This window comes from Stenella coeruleoalba (genome assembly GCF_951394435.1).
Source record: "Stenella coeruleoalba genome assembly, chromosome: 7".
NCBI classification, from domain to species: domain Eukaryota; kingdom Metazoa; phylum Chordata; class Mammalia; order Artiodactyla; family Delphinidae; genus Stenella; species Stenella coeruleoalba.
The window spans coordinates 86,933,613-86,946,763 of record NC_137153.1 but is presented as its reverse complement, the minus strand read 5'-3'; the positions used below and the strand labels follow the sequence as shown (position 1 = coordinate 86,946,763).

The following is a 13,151-nucleotide window of genomic DNA, read 5'->3' as shown; positions in this document are numbered from 1 at the left end:
TGGCAAGGCCAAAACTAAAAAAATTTTAAAAATAGATAGATAAATTTTAAAAAGCTAGCATTATTTAAATAAATAAATAAATATTAAATAACACTGAAATTAAGAACCTCTGCATATCCAATGACATCATTTAAGAAAAAAACAACATAAATATGAGAAAATATTTGCAACACTTATAACAGTGGACTTTCATCCAGAATACATATACTCCATCACAACAATATAGAAAAAGACAACCCCACAGAAAAATAAGCAAATGAAATAAAAAGGCATTTCACAAATAAACACAAATAACCAATAAAAAGATGAAAAAAGGCTCAATTTCATTAGTCATCAGGGATATGCAAATTAAGACTCCAATGATATACAATTTTAAGATACATGTAATGAGATACATATTTTATTATGCTTCACAACTTACGTGTGTTACATATACTCTGTTTGTTTGTTTGTTTGTTTGTTTATGGCCATATTGGGTCTTTGTTGCTGTGCACAGGCTTTCTCTAGTTGTGGCGAGCGGGGGCTACTCTTTGTTGTGGTGCACAGGCTTCTCATTGCAGTGGCTTCTCTGGTTGCACAGCATGGGCTCTAGGCATGTGGGTGGGCTTCAGTAGTTGTGGCACACGGGCTCAGCTGCATGTGGGATCTTCCCGGACCAGGGATCGAACCTGTGTCCCCTGCATTGGTAGGCAGATTCTTAACCACTGCGTCACCAGGGAAGTCCCTATACTCTTAAGTATATATCAAATAATTTATAAAAATAACACATACACACTATTATATATAAAAAAGATAAACAACAAGGACCTACTGTATAGCACAGGGAACTCTACTCAATATTCTGTAATAACCAGTATGGAAAAAGAATCTGAAAAAGAATGGTTATATGTATAACTGAATCACTTTGCTATACACCTGAAACTAACACAACATTGTAAATCAACTATACGCCAATATAAAATAAAAATTAAATAAGTAAATGAATAAATAAATAATAAAAAATTAGTTGTAAAAGTCTTAGGAGGTCTTATTTGATTTTTGTCTTCCTGAGTTTTAAAATTAACTAGAATTACAAGACACCATGGGGTGAGTACACAAGAGGTCATACTCACACCAGCTTTGTCTTATTTGGGGAGGATAAGTTCCTAGTTGACTTTAACTAGAGATTAGCACTGTATCTGGCAGAACTGCTAATGCAATCAGACTATTAACTCTGAACTTTCTTGTATTCATTCATTTATCCATACAGATGTGTTTACTGAGCACCAGTGATGTGCCAGACCTGCACTTGGCACCAAGGCTATAACAGAGAAGAAATATTGTTCCTGCCCTCATAGATCTTGCATTCCAGTGGAGAAGACAAAAGGAAAATTAACAGACAACGAATTAAATAATTATAATTTGTAATAAAGGGCTTCCCTGGTGGTTCAGTGGTTAAGAATCCGCCTGCCAATGCAGGGGACACGGGTTCAATCCCTGGTCCAGGAAGATCCCACATGCTGCGGAGCAACTAAGCCTATGTGCCACAACTGCTGACCCCACATGCCACAACTACTCAAGACCGCACGCCTAGAGCCAGTGTTCCACAACAAGAGAAGCCAACACAGTGAGAGGCCTGTGCACCACAACAAAGAGTAGCCCCTGCTCGACACAACTAGAGAAAGCCCGCGCGCAGCAACGAAGATCCAACACAACCGTAAATAAATAAATAAATAAATAACAATATGTAATAAATACTGGGGAAAATAAGCAACAGTGGTTAGAATGGGTCACTGAGAAGGTAATGTTTAAGTCAAGATCTAACTCAAAGAATGAGAAGCAAGAAAAAGCAAATCAGCCCTTCCCATCACAACTTGAACAACGTTTCCAATAGGAACTGTGCAGGACCATGTAAACAATGTTTCTATATGAAGCAGTTAAAATGATAATGTTCCTTTATTTGACAGACTGCTGCTTTCTCACCAAGGACATCCTCAGCACTACCTCATTCCTCCCACTTCCTGCTTCCTCAGATACCCAAATGCTGAAATGCTCCTGCTCTTTGACAGTATCCATTCCAAAACTGGTCCTTGGGACTTCCCTGGTGGTCCAGTGGGAAAGATTCCATGCTCCCAATGCAGGGGGCCTGGGTTCAATCCCTGGATGGGGAACAAGATCCTACATGCACACTGCAACTAAGAGTTCACATGCCACAACTAAGAGCCTGCATGCCACAATTAAGAAGTCCAGGGCTCCCCCGGTGGCGCAGTGGTCGAGAGTTCGCCTGCCGATGCAGGGGACACGGGTTCGTGTTCCGGTCCGGGAAGATCCCGCATGCCGCGGAGTGGCTGGGCCAGTGAGCCATGGCCGCTGAGCCTGCGCGTCCGGAGCCTGTGCTCCGCAATGGGCGAGGCCACAACAGTGAGAGGCCACAACAGTGAGAGACCCACATACCGCAAATAAATTAAAAAATGTAAAAAAAAAAAAAAAAAAAAAAAAGAAGTCCACATGCCGCAACTAAACAAACAAAAAACTGGTCCTTGCTTCCCTAGCACAAGCTCAAATCCTGTAAGCCCCTTTCGACTCACTCTTACTGAGATGCCCAAGATCCTAGGGTGTATGGTTTCTCTTGCTGCAGCAAGCTAAGTATACCTAATTGTTTTTTAATCACGGATGTGTCCCTAATGGTCTGTGGTTGATAGGCCTTAACAGGAATTGTTAACCCAAAAAGAATGAGAGGAAGAGCATTCCAGAAAGAGGGAATTTAGGTGCAAAGATCCCAGAGGAAGAAAAGGCTGACATGCACTGAATTTAAACTGCTTTCAGAGGTACCAGGAAAAGGAAATGCAGATTTGGAGCGGGGACAATTGGTTAGGTATATGGGAAAAAAGAAAATTGGATCTCTACCTCACACCACACACAAAATCAATTACAGTAAAGACTGTAAAGTGAAAGACAGACAATTAAGACAGATAAGGCCTTTCCTATACCAGACCCATAGCTAGGAGTGGCAAGAGGAAGAGCATGGAGATAACAATTAGAAAAGCAAGAATTCGAATACAGTTTCATGGAAGCCAAGAAGGAAGGAAAAAAGCAACACTACTAAAAAGAAAGTTTCTAGGAAGTAGATTTCTAAATAAATTTGGAAGTGTTCCTATATAGGTTAAGTAGGTTAAGTCCTAGGACCTGAGTTTAGGTACTGCAAAATGGAGCTTTCTTAGAGGTAGACATGGGGTGCAAGTTCTCTGAACCTATATAGATAGTTTCTCTAAGGAGCTCTTCTTCCTAGGCCAGTGTGACAGGACAGGACTTGAGATTTCAACCTTGGAAAGAGATGCTTCCACACCCCTTAGAAAGCCACGCAGGAATCAGAGGGGCCCAGGGAAGTGGAGGTCACTGAGTCAGCACAGCACACCAAGGGCTCTGGAGTTCACAAAGGGCTTTGAGTCCAAGACCCAGCTAGTGATAAACTCCTTTGCCTGGTCTGACTCCTGTGCACAAATCTCCTTCTGTGCCCTAGCACTGGACTAGGTATGGCACCACAGAGTTCAAGATCCCAGGATCCCACTCTCTGTAACATTTACAAAGATTAGGTAAGTATATGCATAGCCAAATGGGACTTGGGCAAAGTTCTACCTGGAAAGGGCAAAACTCATACATCTTAATTAATGCCTCTCAGTAGTGGAAACCTGGTGCTAGTGCTCATTTCTAGAGCCAGACAGTCTCCCTTCACCAACAGGCAGGGTTTTAGCAAGTCTGCTGAAGGCTCTATGATTGGTTAAGTGGCCAGCACCATGTTTACTACTTTCAAGTTCTCTGTCCTTCATCCTGGCTCATCCAGAGCTGAGTGGCCAGCATGTTATTAAACCTTAGTAACGGTATGACTTTGGAAGACCTAGAGTTATGAGTTCAACCTCAGGACTGTGGTGAGTTTATAAAGGAAAAGACAGAGCAATAGGGAAGGTCCTTGCTACAGTGAAGATGGGTATCTTCTTAAACTGAAGTGGAGGAAAAAAATGAATGAAATTATCAAAAGCCCAAGAGACACAGAGGATTTTTTTTTTTTTTAAGATCCCTTTAAATTTCCTTACAAAATGCCTAAAGCACTCTGATTCCAGGAATCATTTTACTTGGAGATAAAAGGTATGCTATTTAGCAAGTAAAAAGTCTTCAAAAATTTGGTCAGTGAAATGAACACTAGAGCAGAAGTTCTGGAAGGAAAAATATCAAAACCCAAGAAAAAAATCAGCTTAAAAAAAAAGGTTTTAGTAGCAATGTCAAAGCTAAAATAGCAAGAAAGATAAAGATCATGGGCAAAAGACATTCTGATCCAATAAACAATATTAGTCATTTCCTAGGAAGAGGTGGCATTGGACCAACTTAATAAGCAGGTGGAACTTTTAATCTAGCTGAATCTGCATGAACAGCGTAGGCAAACAAAGGAAGCAAAGTCAAGTCCTGATAATAGCGGAAAGCTGGTGATATAAAATGAAATATTTCCGGGCTTCCCTGGTGGTGCAGTGGTTGGGAGTCCGCCTGCCGATGCGGGGGACACGGGTTCGTGCCCCGATCCGGGAAGATCCCACATGTCGCGGAGCCGCTGGGCCTGTGAGCCATGGCCGCTGGGCCTGTGTGTCCGGAGCCTGTGCTCCGCAACGGGAGAGGCCACAACAGTGAGAGGTCAGCGTATCACAAAAAAAAAAAAAAAAAAAAAAAAAAATGAAATATTTCCGCTTCCACTGGAGTGGCAAAAGTTGTTCCAGGCAAGGAGACAGCAGAGAGGACATATTTATTCCCCCTGGGCACCTGAGACACAGGATTAGAAATATCCTTACTAATTCAGAAACCTTTTAAAGGGCATTTGTTATTGGAGCAAATTGGGAATTAAGTGGAACCACACCCCCAAAAGACAGGAATCATAGGACTAAGAATTTTTAAAACAGGAAAAATAGCAGTAAAGGTATAGAGGTCAACACAAGGCTAAGAAACCTTTGGGATCCTGATGATGGAGAAGAGAATGAGCAGGACTTTGGAAATGGGGGAATGTTAGGCTATAAATCTGTTTAGAAAGTGGTCTGCTATAAAAGTAGGCTATCAGGTTCCTTAGAGAGCAAAGCTCCAACTAATGCAGTATTGGGGCATTCAGAACACAGGGGTTAAAGAGGAAACACAAACAGACATTTCAAAGTTTAAAAACCATGAGATGGAGGGAGTTCCCTGGTGGCCTAATGGTTAGGATTTCACTGCCATGGCCTGGATTGAATCTCTGGTCAGGGAACTGAGATCCTGCAAGCTGCACAGCTCCGCCAAAAAACAAAAACAAACAAACAAAAAAAAAACATTAGATGGAAATGGACAAAGGGAAAGAAGCAGGCCTTAGGAAGTATAAGTAAGACTCCAAATTGCCACCACTGCACATGCCTAAATTCCATACAAAGGACTGGGCTATTTCAAATTGCCACACTCAGAAAGAGAAAGCAATTAGTATGATGTTGGAATTCATTTTCCCAGACAGGGATATAAGAGTGTCATAACCAACTTCTTGATAGATTTTTCCCAAATGAGTTTTGAACTTCCAGGTTATGGCCTCCAGTCAACTAGCAGAGATCAACTCTCACCAGTGTAAGACTAAATCACACACCTCCTATTTTTCTTCCTTCCATTTTGTTATCTACCCCCTTCCCTCAAATCACACCATGTCTTTAGGTGAGTAATACCAATGTGGCCCTAAATTGTATCTACTGAATCCAGGGAACATCATTTGTGCTACTGTATAAGAAAACTGGTGTTTACATTGCAGAACTGCTATAATGATAGCAGATTTTACTTGGCTTTTAAATTTTGTAGAAGTGGAGCTGGTTCTAAATATTCTGAAGTGCTCTCCCTGTTTATCCTCTAGAGTCTGGAAATACAGAACACAGAAAAGACTTTTGACTGGAGTAACCCACTTGCTGCTAAAGGAAGTATATGATCAGTCAATGTGGAAGACAGCCTCCCAACTGTGGATAATGAAGAAGGAAACTAGACCCCATACACCTGAATGTCCTTCTGAATGTGACTAAGTAGAAGAACTGGAGCTATATACAATTGGGGTCTTGAACTTTTCTGAGGAAAGAAGGAATTGCCTAGATAGTGGAAGAAAATTTATCAGTAAATTTTCTAAGATAGCAACAAATTGGGGGCATTTTCCTACCAACATAGTCTTATCTGGGCTATGCTATTACCTGCTGTATAATACATTTACATTATCTAGTGAGCTTGGTATGACACTGATGCTGAGGATATTTCAAATGAAAAGTAAAATACAGAATGGCATATAATGTGGCCTTGTAATACATTTAATTAACATACTGTCCTGCTCCCTTGCAGAGGCTTCTGGGAGCACCAGTAAAGAGGCATTCACTCCCAAAGGTAGTAAGGGACTGATCTGGCCATCTGGTTGGTCCATAGTAGAAATACTGAAAGGACAGATCCACTGGTGAGACACGCCCATGAAGATACAGTAAGGATGTTTCTGATTTATCCCACACAACACAGAGATAGAAACGAAAATATGAACAAAAAAGTTAGGAACACTGAGCTGTAAGCAAAACTCCAGGCACTACCTTCCCCCTTTCCACTACCAGAAGAAATACCAATTGTGAAGCTCAAGGATAATTATTCATCCTAGGAGCTAGAGGCCTGATCACTCTCCTGGGACGCCCTCCTTTGGAAGTCTCCCTTTTTCCCACTGGTCTCCCGGTAGGTCACTCCTTTTAGTGCTATAGCATTCGGTGCATATTCCCCTTTTAGTGTTAAGGCTCTTAAGCCACTACTTTGGGAAGGTGAAGGAAAAGGAAGGATTTGGACTCTGAAAAGGGGGTGATTAGACATAACACATTTCCTTGTTTACTGAACTGCCTAGTAAATTGAGTTGTACGAACAGAAATAACTCGAAACCCTTCTTTGAACTTCTTTCCCGGACCGTCAGTGTCATGGAAACATGTAATGGGAATTCACATCTATCACAGCCTCCTAGGTGGCAAGCGCTTTACCTCACCGATAACCCGGAGGCGGATACGATCCCTATCCCACTTACAGAGGAGGAAACCAGGGGTCGGAAAGGCTATCTCATCCAAGGAACCGTGCTCATAAGGTGGGACTCCGGTGAAGTTCCCCAGTCTCCTGTGAGCCAGGAGCACCCTGGGCCCGAGCCGCCGTCCCCCGCGCCGCGCACGGCCGGAACCCCGGCCTTCACCCACGCGGGACACACTGACCTGAGGGCGGAGGGCCGGAAGGGACTGGACCAGGCAGAAAGACAGACGCGCCGGCCTGCCGTCCGAAGGGAACCGGTGAGCGCAGAGAGCTCCTAGAAACTTTTTGGATAGCCACGCTCTGGCCGTTTCCGCCCGCCAAGGGAATCAAACCTCGCGCGCCGGAAGGGGCGGGGACGCAGCGGCGTCTGGGCGGTCGCAGCGAGGCGGGGCGCTGTCGCCCTAGGACAGCGAGCGGGCCCAGGGAGTGGGATGGTTAAGAGGCTTCTGGAGCTTGCTGAGAGGTGAGTTAAGGCCTTGGTCTTCGACCTGGAGTGCCCCTCCCCGGAGGGCACGTGAAGATTTTCGTGGTGTCGTGAGCATACAAAGTTTTTACATAATTCAACTTTAAGTTCTCTTTCCTAAAATTGATTTGCAGAGAAGTCGCTAGTAGTCACAGTCTCATTTTCGTCCTCCCCTTGCCCAGTGGCCCTTCTCCCATCCAACAAAAGACAAGTATCCCCTGTAAAAATCTTACTAAAATATGTTGCCACGAGGAATAAAACCCCCAGGGGACAAATTGTCCATTAGATAGCTCAAGGTACCAGAAACACCTACCTAGCATCACAGGAGAAGTCCTTCTAATACGTTTTACTGTTTGGTCATTATTTATGTGACTTTCATGGGCTGCATGAATTACTACAATTGTAATGAAAATCCAGAAGGAAAAAAAAATTATAGCAAGAGGAAAGAAAAAAATATTAAGTATAAATTTATATATGTATTTTTTAAAGAGACTTTTTCTTAAAGAACGGTTTAGATTCACAGCAAATCGGAGGGGTACAGAGATTCCTCCTAAACCCTCTGTCCCAACCACATGCATAGCCTCCCCCATTATCAATATCCCCCACCAGAGTGGTACATCTGTTACAATTTATGAACCTATATTATCACCCAAAGACCACAATTTACATGAGGGTTCCCTCTTGGTGTTGTACATTTTATGGGTTTAGACAAATGTATAATGACATGTCTCCACCATTATAGTATCATACAGAGTAGTTTCACTGCCCTAAATTTTTCTGCTCTGCCTACCTGTGAAGTGGAATAGTGTTATATGTGTATTTTTATTGCAATGAAGTGTGCTATTGCACTGGATAAAAGATTTTCAAGCAAAAAAAAAAAAAAATTAAACTAAGATAACATTCTGTGGAACCAAAATATGAGTTAGGAGAAAAAAGAGGGAAAACAAGTAAGTTAAAAAGTAAATTGTTTATTTTGTTCGTGTAATTTTTATCGGATAATAGTGGGTATCAAATCATTCTGGTATTTCCAATCCATTGCATATCTTTTAAGGACTTACAGCTTTACTTTCAGAGGTTTACAATAACCAGTTGTTTTAAAAATATTTACAATTTATCCAAAAATTAAAACCTTTGTGACTATTTAAAATTATAACAAGAGAATGCATGGTGGGAAGCCATTCAGTGTTTATAGCCTGGCCTCCAGCATTATGAGAATACAGCTGAAACGGAAAGGGCTGGATTTTGAAGATGACACCACTGTAAAAAGCTTGGAGGCAGTGCGAAGGAAGCTTTGTGCAACTCTTGGCAGGAATAAGGGTTAGCAAGGCCTCCGTGGTTCACTGCTGCTAAGAAGGCGCAGCAGTCCTGGTCGCCCTGCCATGAGGCAGAACAGCAGTCCCCAACCTTTTTAGCACCAGAGACCGGTTTCGTGGAAGACAATTTGAACATGGGGCGAGAGGAGGGGTAATGCAAGTGATGGTTCAGGCGGTAATGCGAGTGATGCGGAGCGGCAGATGAAGCTTCGCTCTCACTAGCTGGCCACTCACCTCCTGCTGTGTGGCCAGTACCGGTCTGCGCCCTGGGGGTTGAGGACCCCTGAGCTAGAATAGACGTCTCTATGGTCAAGTAGACACAGAGCCATTCCTCTCTTCCCCACCCGGTGGGGCTGCACATGAGCAGTAGCCACAGTTTGGGAAAGATGGAGGAAGAGCAAAGAAGGAAGATCCCTTTGGTTCCAGAAAACCTCCTGAAAAAGAGGAAGGCTTATCAGGCCCTCAAAGCCACCCAGGCAAAGCAGGCGCTTTTGCACAAGGAGGAACAGAGGAATGGAAAAGGGCTCAAGTTTAAGCAACTAGAATGGTTTCTACATGATTCCTGGCAGCAGCTATGTGACAGGGTGCACCTCAGACGACTAGAAGTGAAACCTCATGGCTTGAAAGTGCCAGATAAATATTCTTTGGCCTTTGTTGTATTCATCCAAAGGATTAATGGGGTGAGTTCACTGGTGCAGAGGACCATTGCAAGACTTCGCCTGAATAAGATTTTCAGTGGTGTCTTTGTGAAAGTAACCCCTAAAACCATAAAAACGCTTTGTAGAGTGGAACCTTATATGACCTGGGGATTTACAAATCTGAAGTCTGTTTGGGAACTCATCTTGAAACGTGGACAAGCCAAGGTCAAGAACAAAACCATCCGACAGACGACACAGTGATTGAGGAGCACCTGGGGAAGTTTGGTTTCGTTTGCTTTGGGAGACCTCATTCATGAAGTTGCCTTCCTGAGGAAGAATTTTCAGTCGATCTCAGGGGTTTTGTGCCCTTTCCAACTCCCAGTGGCCCACCAGGCTACCAAGAATAGAGTGGGTTTCCTCAAGGAGGTGGGCTCACCTGACTATCGAGGAGAAAGCATCAGTCAGGTCATCCGGCAGCTGAACTAAACCCAGAATATTTGAAAGCACAGTGCATTTGGAAGCATGTGTTTTTGTTTTATGGAATTGTTACCCAGTATCTTCAAAAAAGATTATTTTCTACTATATCTTCAGAAACTGGAGGGGAAGTGTCAGGGAAAAGATGGTGATAGTCATGGCAGGCACTTTTCATCCCACGCCAGGTCCAAGGAAACATTCCTATGTATTTTCGGTGTTGGTCACCATCCACCTCTGAAACCAGCAAAAGACTCATGCCATGGAGGAGGGATGCTTTGTCACATCTTCTATCCTGGGGTTTAATGTTGGTGAATGAATACCCAAGCATGAATACAAGACAGCAGTGGACCAACCCCAGGGACGTACTTGAGCCTAGGGGTTCCTAGGGCCTTGTTTTAGAAAGAATTGTAAGTACAATTAGAGAGAAGAGCACAAAAGCAGTGCTCGGTTGTCTCTGCTGTGAGTCCATGTTCTAACTTCAGTGACAGCGTTGTGAGCTCTCAGACTTACACAGAGCTGTAAGTGTATATGATGGCTTCCTTATCCTTGCCTGCAGCTGGCTTAATGCTTTTCTTTAGCTCAGGATTTTAACCTGTTCTTGGATCTATGAGAAGGGAAGGACACTTTCCCCAGGAAAACATGCAGAAACTCCAATTCTGTCTTGGAAGTTTAGAGTATTTGTAGACCCTACTCAGGGACCCATGCACCTTATGTGAAGAAGTCCCACACTATCAGGATTGGTCACCCAGGCTCTGACCTTCCTAGTCTCTTCTGGTTCCATGTCCTATGGAAGACCAGAGCTTACCAAGGTAGGTTTTTCCCTTCAAGCCAAATGAGTGTTTCCTTTTAAGAACACGGTGGTAGATTACTGAGTCCCTGTGCCATCTATGACTCAGGGAAATGCCCACCATTTAGTTCTTCCGGGCTTCAGGATGGAATTCTCTGGTTTCCCTGATGATCAGTCCTCTCCTTAAACCCAAATCAGGAAAGAGTGAACCATTTTCTTGGTTTGGCATGGATGAAATTAGCAATATTTGGTCTTTTAGGCTGTAGGCAAGCAGCTTAATTGGACCCTTTCCTTATATATTCTAGACTCCAGAAGTATTACCCTCTACCCTGCAAGTGATAATGTAGACCAACACTCCTGGAGATGTTAGACCTAAAAAGAGGGTCTGACCCTGCTTGTGTTTGTCATCAGTGTCCACCCCTAAATGGGCCTTCCCTCTGCTCCTGTCACTCACTTAGTTGCCTCAACTTGCCATCTAAGCAGTTGGTGAGGGTGTGCCAGGCCCAGCTTAAGAGCTGAAAACGTGCTTAACTATTGTGTCCCCTGGTCCTTTAAGATCAGCTCTGCTGGGGCTTCCCTGGTGGCGCAGTGGTTGAGAGTCCGCCTGCCGATGCAAGGAACACGGGTTCGTGCCCCGGTCCGCGAGGATCCCACGTGCCGCGGGGCTGCTGGGCCCGTGAGCCATGGCCGCTGCGCCTGCGCGTCCGGAGCCTGTGCTCGGCAATGGGAGAGGCCGCAACGGTGAGAGGCCCGCGTACCGCAAAAAACAGAAAAAAAAAAAAGACCAGCTTTGCTGCAGTTTTGGTTCATGGGGCGCTCAAACATGTTACTGAGCCCAAGCTCATACTACTTGCCGCCCAACAGGCTAATAAATGGAGAGACGAGTTGTTGGGACAAGGAATAGACAATTTATTCAGAAAGCCAGAAAACTGAGAAGATGGCGGGCTCGTGCCCCAAAGAACCATCTTGCCTGAGTTAGAATTCAGGCTTTTTTTTTTTTTTTTTTTCCTCCAGGCTTCTTTTATACTGAAAGGGGAGGGCGTAAAGTCAAACACTTCCTGGTTCCCGTCAGCCTCTGGAGGGGATGTGTTATTCGTTCACAGGTGAGCCTGGCCAGCTAAACAAAGGTATTTTAGCTTAATGCTCATTACCTGGGAGGCAGGGTTGCCAGGGATTGGCCGTTATGTATAATTTAAGCTTATAGGCAACATCCCTTTACTGATTAACTTGTAATAGAATACAAAATGTTCTTCCCTATTACGAACATAGCTGTGAGATTGAATTGGAGGTATTAACAGTGCCTTAAAATGCGCCAGATTATGAAGTAATTAAATTGCTTGGCTCAGGAGTTAACCTGCCAGGATTAGATGTTACAGATGTCACTCTGATACTGTGAAACATTGTAAAATCAGATGACTTTAAAATGATGTGTCAAAAAGTAATGCGAAAAGAGCAGCTGTGAGTGTGGAAGCCCAGGGTTTATATCCTGGATCTGTCATACTAAATATGGGAATGTTTCCAGTCTTGCCTGTAAAATGGGGCTAATATAGTCAAGCCTGTCTGCCTCACATGGTTAAGAGTAGTAAGGAAAATTACAGTTTTTTTAACTTAGAATTCTATATAAATAAAGGAGGTTATAAAAATTATTACTAAAAGTATGGTGAGAAAATTTAGATATCTACTTAAAGTTTTTCAAACTTATGTTGAGTGTACATATTCAAAAGAGCTTGAGTATTACTGACTTAAGGAGAGTAATTAGGCTGCAAGACAAAACAGTCCAGTGCAAGGAGGCAGGGCTCTGAGTTGTGGAACCTGACCTGAAAGAAGTGCCTGCTCCTCTGTGAACCTGTTTCCTCAAATGGACAATAAGGAGATTGGATATGATTCTGCTGCTCCTTGTTTCTTGAGTCACTAACTGGGTGGGTCAGGCCATTTGGAATGTAACATCTCTACCAATAATAACACCATTAGCAGCAATAATAAAACCCTCTACAATTTTTTGAACGATTAATGTGCACTTACATGCATCATCTCTATAACCAAGTGTCTGCCTCTCTCACACAGGGTAATTCATGCTATTCATTCTTTTATCAGTCACCAGTGTCTACCCTATGCCTCACCCTGTTCAGGGCAATGCCAGAAAAGGGAAGAAAAGAGATGTGTCTTCTGCCCAAAGAATCTCAAAGACAGAATAGCCAGATCCATAGACAACCAACTTTAATAAAGGACCAGACAGAAGCACCAAATACAAGTGCACTCAGCCGTGCTGTTTAGAGCTGGAAATGGGGAGCAATTAGTTCTGATCAGGGGATTGAGGTATTTTGTACTGGAGTTAGGCCTTGAAAAAAAAAGAAAAAGAAAAATTTGACGAGTGTAGAGCATTCCCCAGACAGGAGGAGCTCTATGTGCAGAAGCACAGAGGC

General features: G+C 43.4%; 1 protein-coding gene, 1 long non-coding RNA gene and 1 pseudogene across 6 annotated transcripts in view; 2 read left to right on the top strand and 1 right to left on the bottom strand.

The window, feature by feature from the left end:
• Positions 1-7,367, bottom strand: part of MELK (maternal embryonic leucine zipper kinase) — a 151,234-nt gene extending 143,867 nt beyond the window's left edge. For 3 of the 4 annotated variants that reach the window (XM_079926399.1, XM_079926401.1, XM_079926402.1), the window contains exon 1: positions 7,236-7,367. The gene's annotated coding sequence lies outside the window, so the exon portion shown is untranslated. Of the gene's footprint in view, positions 1-421; positions 535-7,235 lie in introns of those variants that run through there. The other variant, XM_079926400.1, reaches the window with a different exon arrangement.
• Position 7,368: 1 nt separating this feature from the next.
• Positions 7,369-13,151, top strand: part of LOC307188795 — a 47,389-nt gene continuing 41,606 nt past the window's right edge. Inside the window, exons 1-2 of the long non-coding RNA XR_013829072.1 lie at positions 7,369-7,516; positions 11,743-11,831. This is a non-coding gene — a long non-coding RNA (uncharacterized lncRNA). The remainder of the gene's footprint in view (positions 7,517-11,742; positions 11,832-13,151) is intronic.
• Positions 9,189-10,549, top strand: LOC307188793 (large ribosomal subunit protein uL30-like; annotated as a pseudogene). Its single transcript has one exon. The product of its transcript is annotated as a large ribosomal subunit protein uL30-like (transcript).